Raw genomic sequence first — 18,457 nt, 5'->3', positions numbered from 1 at the left:
GCAGAGATTGCCTTTCACAAGAGAACAGGAGGCTCATTTTTTATTTGATGCTACTACTGGTTTCATATTTCATTTTCAAAGGCAGGGTTGTGCGTTAGAGCCAGCAGGGTTACTGGCTGGGCTGGGTAGCCGTTGTGCCAAGGTACTGGGTGATCATCCAGGGTGCTGCGGTTGACTTTATCCCCCTGGGAAGCTCTGGGACACTTGAGTCGCTTCCCACTCCCAGGCTCCAGCTTTTCCAGTGTGTGTCTTGCTGCTCTTTGCCAAAAGGAGGGTTTTGGTATGAAGCTCGTGCTGAGTAATTGGATGCTGCCGCTCTCAGGTGTTTTTGCTGCTGAGGGAGTGACTGTTTTGATACAATAAAGAGAAAATGAATAGGTGAATAACAGAGCAATGAGACTGTAGGTCCTACTGTAAACGCGAGAAGAGTAATCAAGTGATTGATTTCTACTCTTGAGGATTTTCAGATATTCTCTTATGCATTAAATTTAACAGGAAAATTAAAGGAGTAAGACTGGGAAAGTCGTAATTTCCCAATAAATCCTATATTTTTTTTCCATGAAACTTATGTAAGTTCATGTGCAAACAGGATCTCTGCTAGTTTGGTGGCTGCCTCTGCTGCGGCACGATGGACGCGTTTCCCTTTTTCCCCAAGATATCCCGAGAGATCCTCCCGCAGCACCAGCTTCAAGCCCAGCCGGCACCGTGCAGCTGTGTGAGAGGCAAAGTGCAGATGCTGATTTTTGTGGGCCGGCCCAGCCTTCTGCTGCCCCTGCACTTTGGCAAAACGCGCTGCAAATTCAACGCGCCGCAGCTGCCGCAGCATCCGGGCGTTTGGCATTATGTTGAGGCAAGAGCGAATGGCAAGGCCGGGAGGGGGGCCTGGAGCTGGGACTGGGTGAGGGCTCAGGAGGCTGCGGTGGCTTGAGGCAGCTTGTGTGGCCTCGCTGTAGCTCCTGCTGTCCTTCCTGCTCCGTGTCTGTTTGGACTGGAAATCCCGGCAGGCTGTGCCCCGTGCGGCTGGGCTCCGGGCTTGGCTGCTGCCTGGGCTTGCTCTGGAGGAGCAGGCATCGATGATGGAAATCGAGAGCCTTCGAGAACCGCAGGCGGTCCTTAAGCATCTTCTAAACATTATAAGGCATTATTTAAGTGTGGTGACTATTTTTTGCCCTTTAAAAAACAATCCTTGAAGTCGGTAACTTGGAGTTGGGGAAGACAGTATTTATTTCAACTTTGAGGTAACCTTAGCTGAGCTTGTTGGAATCTCTGACCTATCCCAAACCTTCTGAATTCTGAGAGTAAAAATAAAATAGTGATAACAGCAATCCCAGCGCGTCCACTGAAAGACAGAACTGGGCAATTAGCAAGAGTGGTTTTATTTTCTACTTTTTTTTTTTTTTTTGATCTTGTAGTTTTGACATGATTCATTGAAAATAAATGTGCTACAACTTTAAGGATTTGCCTGCAGCTAAATATAAGGGTGTGCTGGCTCCACCCTGCTGCTTTGGTAGGGATACAGGCATTTATTTTCTGGGGTGGGTTTTGTCTTTTTTTTTTTTTTTTTTTCCTTCTGTTTTTTTGGTGAATCTCAACCATGAAATAACCAGAGGTTTAACAGAGTGGCCTTTGAGCATGCAGGAGGGATACCCATGAAAAGTTGCCTAACAGGATCCAAATTTCACCTTTTATGTAAGTACCATGGGCTCTTCTCTAGTGGGGAGATGATGGGAGGGATTGTGGTGAAGGGCTTAGGAGAGTAAGTTGCTATCTAGAGCTCTCTGTTGTGGGACTGCAGCCTGGCTGTTTTTGTGCCAACAGTAGGTAAGCCAGGAACAGCTCATCTTTTTAACTTGTCGATGAACAGGTCTGAGCAAATGGCTCTTTTTTTCCTAAAGATTTTTTCAAATATGAACTTGTGTGTTGGTAGAACTTGAAGAGATGGTATCAGGTTGTGTTTTCAATCACCATGCTGAGTGGTTTAGTCAATCATATCTTAGTTTAGTCTCAAACTATCTGTCTTTGAAAGAGAAGCTGGTTTCATCTTCGTTTTCCATAATCATCTGTTTATTTTATTAGATTTTTTTAAAACTGAATTTCCCTGATGCATATCCACCTGTTTTTTACAAGCTGCTGAAGATCCGAGCTCTTGCTCAGTTTGCACAGAGTAGATTTCTTTCAACAAGCCAAAAGAAACTACAAGACTATATACAAAAAAGGGCAAAAAACCCACATGCTGTGCTATTTTGGTAGTAGTAAATTATGCGTTCTACAAATTACCATTGGTTATGAACATAATGTGCCTGTCTGTATAACAATGTCCTGCTTTCATATCACCACTAATACATTTAAAGTTATGATAATACCCATTGAAATCCAAAATGTCTCCTCTTTTCTGAGATCTGATTTATTCCTACCAACAAATGTCACATGTAAGTATAAGTTTTATGGCTGAATAATTCACATACTGTTAGGCATCTTATTAGGAAGGACTTGGACTTTTTAAAAAATGACTTGAGTTTGTTCCTCAGATACCTAGAAACTATTAATGCCCTAGATTTCCTTCCTTCCTTCCTTTCTTCCATCCTTCTTTCCTTCCTTCCTTCTTTCCTTCCTTTTTCTTTCTTCTTCTTTCTGCTTCTTTCCTTTTAAAATTTATTATTTTTTCTTTGTTTTTTCTTTCTTTCTTTCTCCTGTATTTTTGCCCTGTCTTTCCGTCTGTCCAGTGAAGAACAGGTTAAACTGATGATTTACTCACTTTTTAATCTTAGCCTCATGAGCATCAGCTCAGAAATGCCACTCTGAAGCACTGGTGAGGAACGTGGTATTGTAAATATGTTGAGAGATGGATTAGACTAGACTAGACTAGATTAGATTAGATTAGATGTAGGAATTTCCCAGACTGCAGTATTTTGAGTATATTCAGCATCTGATACTTTATGAACTCTGTCGGCTGTATTAGAAAGCAGTAATTTGCACAGCATCTCCGTTGGTGCTTCAGGAGGAAGGAGGAGCCCCAAATACACCCGTGTGCGTTCCTCCTTCCCTTGTGCACACGGATACACACACTTGGAGTGGCAAGGCGGCTTGTTGTGTTGGCGTTGTGAGCTGCTTTTCAAGCTGCTCTCTATCGAGAAGTTCAGATAGCAGTTTTCTGTATTCACTGCGATCAAGGAGCAGAGGAATATCCGAAGGGAACATCTCCATAGGGGTCTCAGAAACCCCCCTCAGAAAAACCATCAGTTCAAGACATAATTCATACAGGTGATTTTAGGTTCATGGAAGCATATGTTGAGTTGCTGCAGCTGCATTGCTGACCCCTAGCTAGAGCCCCAGCGAGTGGCAGGGTCTCAGCAGCTCGGGCGCTGGCTGGGGGGACTGGGAGAGCCGGCTCCTGGGCGGCCTTGGAGCGCCCAGGAGCGTGGCGCGTCCCCTCGATTGCTCCGCTTTCCCCATTTCTGCCTCGCTTGGTTAGACTGTATGCGGTTCGGTGCACGCTCCTGACCCTGCACTGCTGGAGAACAGTTACCTTGGCCAAAACCGCGTTGCTTTAATGTAACAGAAACAGAGCAAAGTCACAGTCCTTCAGTGTATGAGCCCATTACCAATTCATGCCGGTGGGGCAAATGCATGCTGAAACGGCCGCCGAGCCTCTAACTGCAGCCAGCGCGGACGTAGTGTGTGCCTGTGTGCGTGTGCACCGGATGAATCCGCGAGTGGAAAGCCCAGCAGGCAGCTTTCTCCTGTCACACAGGCACGCTCTGGACGAAAGAAGCGGGTGTCGCTTGCGGCCGTAGCCGGGGCAGGTTGGGAGCCTACTGGCAGTGTGGCTCCAGAACAGATGTCATCTTGTTCCGCTTTCACACTACCCATACTTTCCTCTCCAGCTTTCCTCCAAGCCACCTTTTCACAAGCAGGTTTGAAAGAAAGAAAGAGAAAGGCAGATCCATGGGGACGGGCGTGCAGCACGCTGGGGAGGCAGGTTTGTTTTCCTAAAGCCAGGGCATTGCCTTTCACCCTCTCCAGCACGTTCCTGTTGTGGGGGATCTGCTTGGCATTTCTGCAACATCTCTGCCACATGGGAGGCTTGTGCTTTGCCTCCTCTGGCTGTAACCTGTGCTGCTGTCCTAACTGGAGAGAAAATAACACTATGACCGTGTCCCATTCTGAATGGATCCAGACATTGCTTTGCTTTTATTCAGTATACTAATCTTAAATTCAGAGGTCTCCTTCTCCTTCTGCTCCTCCTCCTTCTCCTCTGTTTTCCTGTGATTACTGGACCTCACTGATAAGTGATAATTATTTCACATGGCCCTTTCTGATCTGAAACTCGTGCACTCAGAGGGTTCCTGCCCATGGTTTTCACCCGTGAGCCCCAAGTTCCAGTGGTTGAAGCTTTGGAGCTACCACTCTGGCCTCCGCGTATCTCTCTGCCTCCTGCAGTTTAGCAGGCTCCTTACAGCTTTAATTCTTCAAGGGCTTATAGAAATAGGTTGAAAGTGGGGACGGCCATGAAAATTGCACTTCACAGTGTCTTGGGGACCACTCAGATGGTGAGTGCTTTCACGACCCCCTCTGTTTCATCTGTTGACCTCCATCACAGCCATTACTGCATATTTGTACTGCAGCGGGAGCCAGGGGACAGCTCGGTCAGCTACCAGTGTACCAGTTGCTGCACAAATCCGAATAACGCTTCCTGCTCTGAATACCACATCTACTGCATTCAGGGCAGTGCTAGAGCCTTGTCTAATGCCAGAGCTGTCTACCTGTCCTACTGCAAACAGCCTCCAGCATGAGGATGGGAGACACTATGGTATCTTGTTTGCAAGTGGGTGGGTTGAGGCCGAGGAGCTGTGGCTGTATCTTTTATTATTATTATTATTATTATTATTATTATTATGGTGACTCATACACAGTCTGCAAAGCTGTTCTGATGTTGGCAGGTCTGTCACAAGGAATCCTGTCTGTAGAGGGGACTCCTAGGTGCTGCAGAGTTGTTGCCAAGGCCCCCCGCCTTCCTCTTTCAACTGTTCATTGCCTGGCTGAGTCCTACCATCACCTCCCCAGCTGCTGCTATGGTGTCTTGGAGCTTTGGAGGACCAGTCAGGTTGCTAGCCCTTGGGTCTGCTGGGATATGCATACAAGGGTGCAAGGAAGGTACAGAGCACCCATCGCTCCTACCAGGCTTGCTGAGAGCCATTTCAAGCAGGCTTTTATACACTACGGTAATGTGTGTAGGGCTGGCTGCATCCTCATACGCTTGGTAGCAGGTTTGCATGCTGTTTCAGGTTGTCAAACCAAAGCACTTTGTCTTGAAAGACAGATTATCACCACAGTGTATGCAAATCTATCAAAAATAGCTCGTTAATTCGTCCTGTGTAACATGCATCTCTTTCCACCCCGCTCTTACCTGGCCAAGAATGGCATGGGCATTGCTGCCTGCTCAAGGAGATGAAGAAAGAAATTCCCCTGCTAGGAGATGAAATAGAGCAGCAGCAGTCACGCAGCACTCCAGGACAGCTCCCCATCAGGCTCCCAGTTCGTATTTTCTTTTGAGTAATGCAAGAAAGACTGACGTGACAGTGACAGGTCCTGTGTGTGTGAACAGCAAAGTGTTCCAATGCTTATGAAGGACTCCTGGAAATAGTCTGGGTCAATGATTAAGGCTTTAGCCTTAAGACTCTCGAAGATGGATTTGTTTCTCCAGAGTGCTCAGCACTGCAGCACAGCGCCTGGAGCGTAAGAACTGCCTGTCCGGGGTGGAGTGGATTTAAACGTCCTGTGGGACTTGCAGGCACAGAGGGAGTGGGGCCCAACAAGTGCCTCAGAAGGGGTTTCTCAGTGCTGTCACATTGTCAAAATGTACATTCTTCTTTCAGGAGAGGCATCCGAAACGGCCCTAGGGAGCAGTTTCAGATGCCTCTGGCTTAGGCTTTCCAGCACTGAACCTCTGTTTTATACATTTCTCACTGGGCCCAGTCCTGCGCTTCCCCATCTTTATGCCTCCCAACATTAGCAGTTTCATTCTCTGTCACGGACTCCCCTGCAAGGCCTGGAGTGATGTCTGGAAATGCAGTTAGGAGCCAGAAATGGGGTTTCACATTCAATACTTGGTCTGCACCACTGCCCACACCCATCTCCCTCACCATAGGGGCTCCATTCCTGGTCCTTGCCATTCAGCTTTGCAGATGGGTGATAGAAATGGGTGCTGCCTTCCCAGCAGGCTCATCAGGCAGGCTGGAGAGAGCGAAAGCTAAGCCACAGAGGTATGGTGGGCACAGCAGTCCCCTTCGACAGCATGTACAAAATGGAGGACAAACGCAGGAGGACAGTGAGGAAGAGGAGGAGAGACAGGCTACTTCAGGTCCCAGATCCCAGGTTCCTGGCACACAGGCAGCAGAGGAGAGCGCGTTTGCAGCCGCTGTTAGTACCTGGCAGCATCTCCTCAAAACAGACCGTTCAAGACTGCATGGAAGCACAGTAAGTCACTGTGGTCAGTGCAGATTTTTGGGGGGTCCTGGCTCTGTTTCTGAGCTGCAAACAGCAGTGCTTTATTCAGTAGCTAAGGAGACTGCAGCAAATATACAAGACCCACCACTAAGGCTACTTATGAGCTGCTTTGGTAGGGCAGCCACAGCAAAGGGAAGAAGCTCTCCTGCCCACGCTATGGTTTGGCAAAGGTGTTGCTCATGGTAGCTGGTCTTCCCAGAAATGAGAGCGTGGAGGAACGATTCCAGCCTGCCACCTCTGGTGGCCAGGGCCACTGGGAAATACCTTGTTTGAGCTGGGAAGCTCATATGTGTAGGGAGCCCACAGGGAATGCCAGAGGCTCCCCTGACTTGCCCTGCCTGAGAGCTTAGACTGACTTCATTTCAGTCCCGCACAGGCAGAAAATACAGCGTTGAAAGAGGAATGAACCCCAAAGGGTGCTGCCAGGCAGAGTAGACGGGTTGCTCAGGGCAGCAGGAAGGTGAGATGTGTAGGTAGGAGATGCCTGTTACTCCAGATGAGCCCCCCATTGAACCCACACAACTGTGACTGACGTGAGATGGCACTGACATTTCTTTGTCATTCGATCAGGGTCAAACCCCTCTTCTCTTCCGTGGGTAGTAGTGAGGCATTTCTTCTCTAGATGACTTTGGAGGAGTTGTCTAATGGGTGCTGGAACATGTGTATATACATCTCTACCAACATGTCCGTGAACTTTTGGCAGCAGATAGAGATTTAAGGATGTTTTTGCTTAAGGATTGATTAGCTGCAGCTGATGTTGCTAATTTACACTTTTTCAGTCTTTCGGTGAAGAGGATGTGGTGTTCACTGGCAAATTGAACCAAGAGCACCTAAAAGGGTTTTGTGTGTGTGTGTGTGTGTGTGTGTATACGTGTGCGTGCATGCACATATGTGTGCTGGGGAGAGGGAATGCAGACAGATGTGCCAGCATTTCTAAGAAATGGCAGTTCTCCCCGTGGAGCCTAAGTGAACACCGCTTTCCTGGAGTTGCATAATTTAAATCATCTTTGCTCTGTTTTGTCCCGTCCATTATTTTGAGCTGTCATGTTAAGTGCCGTGAAGACTCTTCAAGAGGCTTCTTTCTGTTTCCCTCTAATAATCCCAGAAACATGCACTGGTTCCATTGTGCCGGGCTCTCTGACAGCTCTCACTGTTCAATTTGCTGTAGAGCAGCCACTTTGTAGAACAATAGGACAAATCAGCGCTGCTGCAGGCTCAAGTGCTCCCATCCTGGCCTTGAAGTGGCAGAAGAAGAATGAGGTGTAATCATGTTTTGACCATCACAGTTAATGAGTTCTAGAAAAAGCTTTGGTGGCCGCTCAGCAGTGACAGCACAACAAAGGTGATCCTGGCTGGCAAAAGTAGACACTTAGGTGGTTTTCCCTCCAAAATTCGCTGGGGTTTGATGTGATCACTGGTGCTCTAGGGAGAGCAATAAGCTCGGGTGTTCAGGTCTAGATTAGGATTTGGAGTCTTCGTTCAATTGGAGGGGTGCTAGGTCTGCGTATGAAGTCAGGGTGAAGGCTCACAGAAAGCAAGCATGGCCTGACTTTCTTGGTTTGCTGAAGAATTAGGGAGTAGGGTCCTAGGACTGGTCTTTCAAGTGAGAGCAGACCTCGGGACCGTAAAGTACTTCTAAGGAAAAGGCTGGTGAAACACCAAGAGCCTGTGGAGACCACAGATGCTCCATCCCTGCCATTCTGACAAGGCAAACATTTCTCATGCATCCTTGGGCCAGGGGTGAGCCAGAAGACTTCTTGTGGACTCCTTCAGAACTACGATACTAGTCTTTATGTCTTTCTTTGTGGCTGTTTAAGGCAGCTGGTGGCTAACTCTGGGAACTCTTGGGGGAGCCATTCCCCCTGTTTCTGAGGGGTACCACTGTCTTCTGCTGGAGTGGAAGAACAGCAAGTGTCCCTGTTGCCTGAAATACCTGATAGTGTAGAGTGTCACCGTCTGCACCTGGTCTCCACTGAGAAATCACTGACTACGTGCTGACCTTTCCTTGTTCTGCTCCAGCCCTGCCTTCTACTTTGCCTGTCTTCCCACCCCCCGACACTGCAGAAAACTACATTGGGCAGCCCCTGGGCTATCAGCCATGTGTCTCAGGTGTGCTCTCCCAGCCCCTCACCAATCTGCTTTGAAAATTCCCTTTGCCAGTCACCTGGGGGTAGCTAAAAGCAGCCTGAGCTACCCAAACGATGCTGCATTGGATGTTAGAAGATATTAGGTAGAAGACAGAAGCTCATCCCAAGCGTGTGAGGGTTGCTGAGAGGCATGGTCAGTTGAGGGGCAGCTGAAGTGCCCCTTGTGGCAAGACCTTGTCTGGGATGGGGGAAGCGTGTGGGGGCTGCAGTGGCTGTTGCACGCAGGCTTCAATTCAGCCAGCTCCTGGGTAGGAACTAGAAAGCTGCACCAGCAGGAGGAATTCCATCTTTTCCTTTGGCTTTGTGAGCAAGTGAGTCGTTGTGTGCATAGCTCTTCAATTCTGAGCAAAAAAAAGTCAGTCGTCTCCACCGAGCCTATTGTGCCAGTGGATAACGGCAGTGTTACTGCAGAGAGGCGACAGAATGCAAGTTTGCTATAAATGCATAAAGAAATGAACCATTCCCATGGGAGCCATTGATTAATGTTCAAGCATACTAAAGAGCAAGCAGGAAAATAACTTGTTAAATAAATGTTTAGAATATGAACAATTATGATTTTTAATTTGCGCTGTGCATGTGAAGACACAGGACTGGTCACTCTAGATCGGACTGTGAGTCTGTTTAATCCTGAAGCTTGATCCTTACAGCGACCAGTATCAAAACCTTCAAACTAATGTGTAAGAAATCTAGTAACAGCTAGAGGAGTTTTCTTTACTGGTTGGTTATGTTATATCATTATTATGTTATATTTTTCGTGTCTGATATAACCAGAGATCCTTTGATTCAACAGGTGATGCCCTTTCCTTTCTTGAACCCTATTAAGCTGTTAGCTTCTGTATTTTGTGCCTGGGAGTGATGATTGTTAATTATGCAATCTTGCAGTGATAAAATTAATTACTTACTGAAATTTTTAAAGAAGAAAATATCCCTTACCCTGATTTAAATATGTTGCCATTTGGTTGTGCTAGACGTTACCTTTATACCTTTATCTGAGCAACATGCCAAGAGGCATTGAATTTATGAGTTGATGGAGAAATGCCCATGCTGTCATGGTCCTGTGCGAATTTGTGGGTTCTCTGAAGGTGAAATAAGCCATAAGGGAGAGAGACTGAAGTTTTGAATCTGTTCTCTGAAATCTGGCATTTGTTTCTGGGAAAGAATTGCTGAAGATGGGTACACTGCTGAAGCTCAGATTGCTCTAGGACTGTTTTTGCAAAGATCTGTGTATCTCTGTATTTCTACAAATTGTTTGTGCTGAAAAGCCACCTCTTTCTTCTGAGTGGCTTAGCTGATACCTGAAACCAGAAGTTTGTAGGAGTTTAAGTTACTGAACTCCTGCTAGAAGTTGTTTTCCACTGGTCAGTGCTGCCTTTCGTTTGCCATCACACTGCCCACTTGCTTTGCTTTCTTGAGTCCTACTGGAGTTTCTCAAAGGTTTTTGCAGCCTTGAAGCCTTATTAAACTCTGTGCTAGGCATCAACTTTGCTTTAGGAAAAGGATAAGTTAAGAAAATGCTATTAACAAAAAGCTGTTGGTGCAAGGTGGCTTTTCTGAGTGTCCCATTATCTTGCCAGTACTCAGCCAGTCCTTGCTAAAAATGTGGGAGCAGAAGTCACCAAGCCTACGTCTGTTCAGCAGAAGGTGCCATGTGTGAGACTGTCAACCACTCCCTTTTCATGCTGTCTACATGGCTGTACGTATGTCTGACATGTAGTGCAGTGCTGTGAGTGTCATGGTGTCTGTGGTTTCATAAAACACGTGCAGCTGGTTGTGTTGAGCTCCGATGCCCATGTGGCATAGGCTGGGATGGTGCCGGTTGTGGCTCTGTGCTGTAGGGCTAGCAGTGGCCCAAGCTCATGGAAACCCTGCTTAAAATATGCTTGGTCTCTGAGGAAATTCCTGTGCAAAATACTCCTTTGCATGTGAGCGTGATCTGGCCTTTTACTATGCCTTGGTGTTTTTCCATGAAATCTCAAATCCTGAAATTAGGTGGAAAGTTGAAAATCTTGGGAAAATTATTATGAAAAAAAATGAACTTGTTTTACCCGTGTGGTTATGGAAATAAAAGGGGCAAACTAGCCCCCTGACTGTTCCCAAGTAAAGAGGAGCAAATCCAGTACGTTTACAAGAAAGATGCCGGTCTTGCGATATTTGGAGCGATCTCATGGTTCTGGGACCATCCGAGGAGCCAGTGCTGCAGCCCTTCCTCCTGCCCTTCTGGCAGCTCTGACTGGGGCTGGCAGTAAGCTGAAACCGGTGCGAGGAGTGAACTCACCCTCCGGCCTTTCTTCGGAGGCAAGGAAGGTGGATTGTTTTCCAGCGATGAAATTTCCTATTGAAAAATTGAATGCTTCCTTGTCATGCTTGTGAATGGGACGCCTGCAAAGCCAAGCACGCTGGTTCCAATTACGAGCTCAGTAAGGCCAAGTGCTGCAGTCAGGCAGGAATTTATACCTTTTCATATGTACTTGAAAGGATAAAACCTTTTTTTTCCTTCCTTTTTTATATATATATATATATATAATGAATTCAAAGCAGGAGCCCAGCCAGCCAGGCTGCCTTTGATTTGTGCTCATATTAATATTTTATGCCTGAAAATGTGCCTAATCTCTTGAATTAGTCAAACTTGCTACCTCTAGTGGGCCAAAAAATGGTCCTAAGAAATGTGCGCTCATTCCTTGCTTCCTTCCACATCTGCATGGGCAAACAGGCATAGGGACATCTGTGGGGACATTTATCATTCCTAATGATGTTGTTGATTATTACTTATTATAGTTTGTATTGAAGTTACCTTCATCTTGTTTTCCTCCTGGATTTTCCTGGAAGAAAATGTACATAGAATAATTGTGTGGGAGTTCTACAGAGAAAGTACTGAGTGGTTAATATGAATCCCAAGCCAAAAGTGAGTCAATGAGACCATGAAGAAAGCAAATAGTATTGGGGGTGTATAAACAGAATTGTTGCTTCACCTCTTTACTCAGTACTAGCAAAGTCTTACCCAGAGAACTCATTTTTGGGGTGTCACATTTCAGGAAAGTTGCTGGACAAGTGGAGGAGAACAGAGCAGACAAACTTGAGCAGCTGCGCATCCAGAAAATGTGACTGTTAGGGAAAGAGCAGAGGACAAGGATTGCTAGTGTAGAGCAAGTGCAGCTGGGAGCCTGTAAGAAATGGCTAGACAGAGCAGAAAGAGAAGAACCAAACACACCTTGCTTATGATTTGCGTGTGGCCGTGGTTTGCGACGTGCTGGTGTACCTGTCCCCCCCATCAGATTCACTGGAGTCATGCAGTGGAATTGAACACACCTGGGATCTCTGGATATCCCACAGAGAGCTACTGCTCTTCCATTGATGTCTGAAGCTTTTGCTTTCTGCCTGGGCAAGATTTCCACGTGGAAAGAGATGTTTCTTGAGATACATTGATATATAGGTGATAGTGGAGGCAGTCAGGACCAATGCCTGGCAATGACAAAAAAAAAGGAGTGCCATGAAAAACAGGAAGGGGACTCAGGAGGTGTGGGTTTAACTCCATTGCTTTTCTGTGCAACTGTTCACAGGTCTCACATGGTGTCTGGGGGACACTTCCCCATGGGCAAAATGCCTCCCATGATACGTCTGCATAACAACCCATTAGAGGTGGGGACTCTTTTGCTGTGTCTCTGTGCAGTACCTAATGTGCAGAGACACTGCCTTTGCTTGGGGCTGTAAGTCACCTGCAAACCAAATGCTCACTGTGGGAGTGGCAAGAAATCTGTGACACATGGCTCTTTCCCTTGGTCTAACTGGTCATAAGAATACCTGTTTTCAGTGAAGAGGATTTCCTGATCCTCTAGTGGTTTGTCTACTTGTTAATCCCGGGGACCTTTCTTCTTGTGTCTTCTTAAGCCTGTGCACGCTTGCTGCCACAATTCCTTTGGAAAGAAGTTCTGCAGATCCACTGCCTGCTGCAGGAAAAAACACCTCCATGTGCTTGGTTTGAACCTCCTGCTGGCTTAATTTGATGGCCCTGGGTGAGTGAAGGGAAACTGGTGGAAGCCGTAAGACCACACAATTATCGGTGCTAGCTCTTTGCCCAGTTAATGGCTTCATTGATTCATTGTCAGACTGTAAGACCCAGTCTCCTCCAGGCATCCCAGTAGAAGGAAACTGGGAGGGAGCAGAGGCATTGGTTTTGGGGACTAGCTCCCAACCAGCAGCCTCTACACGTAGAATGTTATGGAACATAATATGAGCATCCAAGAGTAAAGGAGACAGGCTGGAAAAGAAGACAAGGAAGGAAGGAGGACATAACAGGCCAATGCCTGTTGAGCGACAGCCTGGTGCACACTGTACCAGAAACCATTTGACTGACCAGTTGGCAGCAACGTCTAGATAAAACAAGCTAAGCTTAGTCCCATTTTCAATTCCAAGTACTGAAAGGAGGTGGAACTACTGAATCCAGATAAGAGAGAGAGTCGCACAGTTGCCTGTTTTATCTGGACAGGGATTTACTCAAGTTGCAGCCACAGTGGGGATTTGCACCAGTGCTCCTGATCTTGACAAAGCCTCGGTGAGCACCAGCTTGTCTCTCCGGGGCCAGTTCTCCCCAGAAGCTTTTCCTGCTTGCACAGGACAGATCAGCTGGACCACTTTTCACTGCTGGCTTTGAGTGGTGCTAGCTCTGAGTGTAGATCAGGCCATAGGCTGTGGCTCTGCACTCTGCCTTTGTTAGGTATCCAGCGTACCACAAAGACCTCGCTGGGTGAATGAGTTTGAATAAATGTTCCTGTGCACACTTCAGAGAGACGGCACTACTGCAACACCAGACTGTTGCTTCCCAACTCTTCTCTTGATACGTAAAATGTGAACATGTGTCTTTATTTTTGTTTGCATTCCTGAGTCACTTGGAGGGCCCACGCTTCAAGCAGGATCTCCACTTTTCTAGGTGTTGTATAAAGCCACAACAGAGTCAAAGTCTGCTCTAAAGAGACTGCAGTCTGAGACAAGCAGCAGCATTCAGATGGAACTAGCTGGAGGATAGTGAAAAGATAATGACACCGAACTGGCCACAGTAGAAGCGTAGGTCCCAGCACACACAGAATAGCTTATAGGACATGGAAATATTGCATGTATGTCTTTGACATTGCAAAAGACACACATTGTTCTGTTGTATTATTGAGAAATCGTACATGATCATTCAGGATGATCTAGAATGGGAACACCTGGAGGGACAGAGTTAAGGGTAATTATGCAGCCCAGCCCTGGCATTTCTTAACTTTGGAGAGCTCCACTGTGTAATTTCATCAAGGATTTATATGCAGCTAATTGGCAAATAGTTTGATATGCAAATAAAAGCATCATAAATATCAGAGAAAGATTTAAAGCTATTCCACTGTCATGCTATAATCCTTTTCTGGTCAGTCTAATCTGCTAGATTACTCCTTTCATCATCTAGTGTTTTGAAGCCGTGATATCTCTTTCAAAGAACATCTGTCAGACATATATAGTTAGCTAATTTCTCTACACAGAATGAAAAAACAAGGGTGGAGAACCCACAGCCCTGAGGATCAGATATGGTGCATGGCCAAATGATTATTTTGGGGTGACATGGCGGTGCGTAATTTGTGGCCTGCGTTAGGTCTGTAAAGACCTACCTGACTCTCAGCGAGAAACAGGTTTCCTACCAGTGATAAAAGCTGATGCTGAACATGGAAGTGAAGTTTACTTAATGCGGGTGATAGAGCCTTTGTAGCAGGCACTGGTGAGAAATCACTTCCAGCTTTCTAGATCAAGGATGTATATGGCATTGATGGTGAAGGCCATTTTTAATTCAGAAGATAAAGTAGTAGCCAGGGAAAAGTATGGATACAGTCCATATTTTTATGTTCAAGGACAATTTGAAAGCATAGACTTGTTTGCTGGTAACTTCAGAGAGTGTGGCTAGCTTGAGCAGGATGGCTGAAAGGTTCTCATCTAAATATTTTGCTCTTAAGAATAAAGTTTATTGTGCGTTTTTATGTTGCAATCTTGGATGAATATCTTTTACTATCACTGTAATTATTGTATCAGATATATTTCATGCATTATGAAAGAAACACATGCATGTATATTTAATGTGAGGGGAATATGAGCAGGTGTGCTTTCAGTATGCACAGCAGTTTTCTTCAAATTCATCTGGAGAAGGGTTTAGTGTGCACTTCTGGGATAAAATCCAGACCTGTCATTAGTGCACCTCTGACTCTATCAGAGAGAATGGAAGCAGAGCACTTTACATGTGGATGTAAGGCTGGATTTTACAAGGGGTTCCCAAATCCCAGAGAATGTCAGTAGAGTTGGAGCATGTCTCTCCCTCAGGGAGCTTTGAAAATCCTGCAGGGTCCTATTTGTCAAATCCAGCTGTGATGCCTCAGTTCTCTTGGGATGAAGAATCTCCAGGCTCACTTGGCAGTCACCAGGCCACTTCTTGGGAATGATTGCTAAGAGACCCTTATTCTGTGGATCCATTTTACCCCTCTGTCTTCTAGAGGGAGCGTTCCCAGAGCAGAGGTATGTGTCCTGGCCTAGGTCCTTGTTTTCTGCCTCTGTACTGGGGAGCTGCACTGGCTCCTTTCAGGTTTTTGGTAGTGCTGTATACACAGAATGAAAATTGCATCTCAGTGACCCAGGGCACCCATGTGACTGATGAGGAGCAGCTCATGGAGGGAGCCAGAACTGATGGGTGTTTTTTGGCATGCTGGAGGAAGTTAGCTTATTCTCTTCTGTTGTAGATGGTCCTGTGATCCTGGCTTCTTCACAAACAACTGTGGTGCTCCCTAATCCCACCTTCTTGATAGGGTTTCTGTGAGAGGGTTATCTCCCATGATAGCGTTGTCAGACTAACGCTTGAATCTTATTCATCTGGTGGCTAGAGTGGGGAAAGGCCCCAGCCAACCAAAGACGAACAGGAAGAAAAAAAATACAGTTTAGAAGGAAGACATTCCCTCTCAATGTGGAAAACATTGACCTTCTATTCACTGTGGAGAAGAGGGAGGTCTTCTCAGCAGTGAGGCCAGACCACACAGCTTTGCTTTGGCAGTAGCAGAGATTTCCAGGCATCAGGAGATAAGGACTGGGAAGTAACTGTCCCTTCAGAGAAAATGGTTGATGAGATTGCTGTGATTAGAAGGGATGGCAGGGAAGACTCCTGGTGCTGAGGTATTTCTACAGGGCATGAGAATGAGAGCCTCAGGTGCATGGGAAGTGGGGTGGCTCCTAGCCACAGAAGGCAGGCCAGGATCTGACATCCTTCCCAGAGCGTGGAAATGTCCTAGAATCAGGAGGGAGTCCCCTAAAAATGCTTGTGTACACACACACTTTAGCTGCCTCCACTCAGTCTCCTGCATTATTGCAGCAGGTACCTTTGTGCTTGTGTTTCTTTCCCATCATACTCCCGTGCTGAGAAGTGACTTCTCGTGGACATGTGCAAAGCTTCCTTACTGCCTCCATGTCCTTCCTTCAGATTGTCCTTCATCTTGGTACCTGTGAGGAACCTGCTGTACCGAGCTCAGAGCCTCTCCAGGTGCTCTGCTTGTTTCTTCACCCATTGCCATCTGTTTTTATGCATCGTTTGCCTCCTCTCATTTCTGTGGGAGTGGAAGGCTTTCTTGGGCAGGACTGTTTTGTACACTACCTAGCACTGTAGAGCGGGCAACTAGGATTTCTGGGCAGTGCAACAACATGGGTCGTGACAGCACTTGGTGCGTTCACTAGTGGTCTTGTCCAGATGACCCTCTGCTTGGCTCAGATGTGTCCAAAAGCCCAGTTAAACTGATGGGGCTCTCATTGCTTCTGACCTGAGCTCTCCTTTTCTTTTTTCTTTCAGAAAAAGGAGAAAAGATCCCTTCTTCCTTTCTGGATTTCTTTTTTTAGGAGGAGAATTTCTTCTCTTTTCCATCCTCCTCCCTAGCATCTTTTTTCCCCTATCTGTTCTCCTGCAGAGCTGAACCCCACAAAAGCATTAACTCTTCTGGGCTAGAAGCAGCTGAGGGCTTTGAACTGGTCTCTGAGAGTCCCTGGCTCCCACTCTGATGCTCAGGACTCTTCGGGGCCCAGCATAGTTATTGCTAACTCTGGTCACGCCACCATAAATTTGAGACACAGCTGGCGGTGGCAGCATTTCAGGATGTGTGGCACTGACACTCGCTGCCATTTTCTGGCAGAGTAAATCCCGCGAGGGAGACTGGTGTTTTTTAACAGCTGAAATGAGGAGAGAAAAGAGAGGAAAGACTTTCCAAACTCTAATTACCCTTGCCCCTAGGAATCAAGAGGCCTCTCTGTCCGTGCCCTCCCAACGAGGCTTTCATTTCCCTGGATGGCAGGCTTCCAGCATCCACAAGCCCATCAGGGTTGCTCTTTGCCTGTGTCACTACCTGCGTTATTTCTCGCTTAGGAGAAATGAAGAAGCAGCTCTATTTTTTTTTCTCTCCTTTTTAGTGCCGTTTCTGTTCCCAGAAAAGTCAGTGGGAGTGGGAGGAGGCCGGCAAGTTGATAGCTGGTGTGATCGCTCAAAGGAAACTCCTTTTTTTTTCTGGAAGGCATGACCTGTTGCTTGTAATTAGGCAATGCTAGCTCTGTTGATAGCTCCCAAAGGTCTGAAGAACAAGCATCCTTGCCTCTCCCCACCTCAAATCACAAAACTGCCTTGAAAAGAAAGGGAAAGGATGCTTACAATAAGCTGGCAGCTGCGGATCTGGTAAAACCCTGTGTAGCATGAGATTTGCAGTTAAGACAAGAGACTGGCAACACTAGACTGAGAACTTTTGTTTTGGTTTATGGTTTCTTTGGCTTGCTTAATAGAAGAAAACCTGCAAAAACACCAGTGGCGAGCTCACATGTGCTATCTGTTCTCATACTTCAAGCTGCTTCAGCGTGAATTATTCATGTTCGGTAAGTGATCTGCAAACAGCTCCTGTGATCTCCCTGCGATCTCTCTCTCTGTGTGTGTGTGTGTGTGTGTGTGTGTGTATGCAGGACTCACCTCTGCTTAGGTCAGGACATTTTCTTATTTCCTTTCCTGCAGCAGGGAGTCTGTGGGAATCTCTAGATTGTTCACCGACTGTTTGTGATTAACCAGGCTATTATTTATTATTTATGTGGCATGTCCGAGGCACCCAGTATTATCACAGTTTCTCGTCTGGATAAGAGAGAAGACTGTGTGCAAACATCTGTAGCGGTTGCTTGACAAATCCTGTTGCATAAATAATATTAAAAAGAGCTGTTCAGCAGGGCTGCAGAAGCACTTGTAGGGCAAATGCCCTTATAAGTAAAGGGAGTTTAGCCAGCAGTGCTTCTCACCCAGAGTAGGCAGAAGGGGACAAGAAACTATGTGGTATGATATTGTCCCGAGAGCTGCTTGCTAAACTTCACTGGAGTCTGATGCTGTTGTACGGTAAGAGGAATTGCAGCAATGGTTCATGAACTCCTCGACGCGGTTCACCTACTTGCGCGTGTGTCTCGGTAGAGGTTTGCTGGGCTGTTTGAGGTGTTTGCTTGTTTTTTAGTGTTTCTGATCTGTTGTATCTCTGATCTGTGTTTGATTAACCGCTTGGATACTGCCGGAGGGATTGCCCCAGTTTATGCTGTGCAAAGAGCAGGGTCTGCCTCCTCACACGCTCATAATCGTTCTTCCTGTGAGATGTTCAGGAGACCCACGTGACAGTACGGGTCATTACCATTAAGACTTTATAGCATGTTCTGTTTTGTCATGCAAAGAGATCTGCAAAGCTATTGAGAAAGGCACTTTCTGGTCAGGCAATGAGCATGTGTCCTACTTGCTTTGCAATCTA

The 18,457-nt window shown here is 46.5% G+C and overlaps 1 protein-coding gene across 4 annotated transcripts in view; it reads left to right on the top strand.

Moving 5' to 3' along the window:
- Positions 1–18,457, top strand: part of ZBTB7C (zinc finger and BTB domain containing 7C) — a 186,080-nt gene that overhangs the window by 63,557 nt on the left and 104,066 nt on the right. The window contains exon 1 of one of the 4 annotated variants that reach the window (XM_062600142.1): positions 17,482–17,558. The exons of the other annotated variants lie outside the window; for them this stretch is intronic. The gene's annotated coding sequence lies outside the window, so the exon portion shown is untranslated. Of the gene's footprint in view, positions 1–17,481; positions 17,559–18,457 lie in introns of those variants that run through there. 4 annotated transcript variants of the gene reach the window in all.

The sequence above is a fragment of the Rhea pennata genome, chromosome Z (genome assembly GCF_028389875.1).
Source record: "Rhea pennata isolate bPtePen1 chromosome Z, bPtePen1.pri, whole genome shotgun sequence".
Taxonomy (NCBI): Eukaryota; Metazoa; Chordata; class Aves; order Rheiformes; family Rheidae; genus Rhea; species Rhea pennata.
This window is presented reverse-complemented; position numbering and strand designations above follow the sequence as displayed.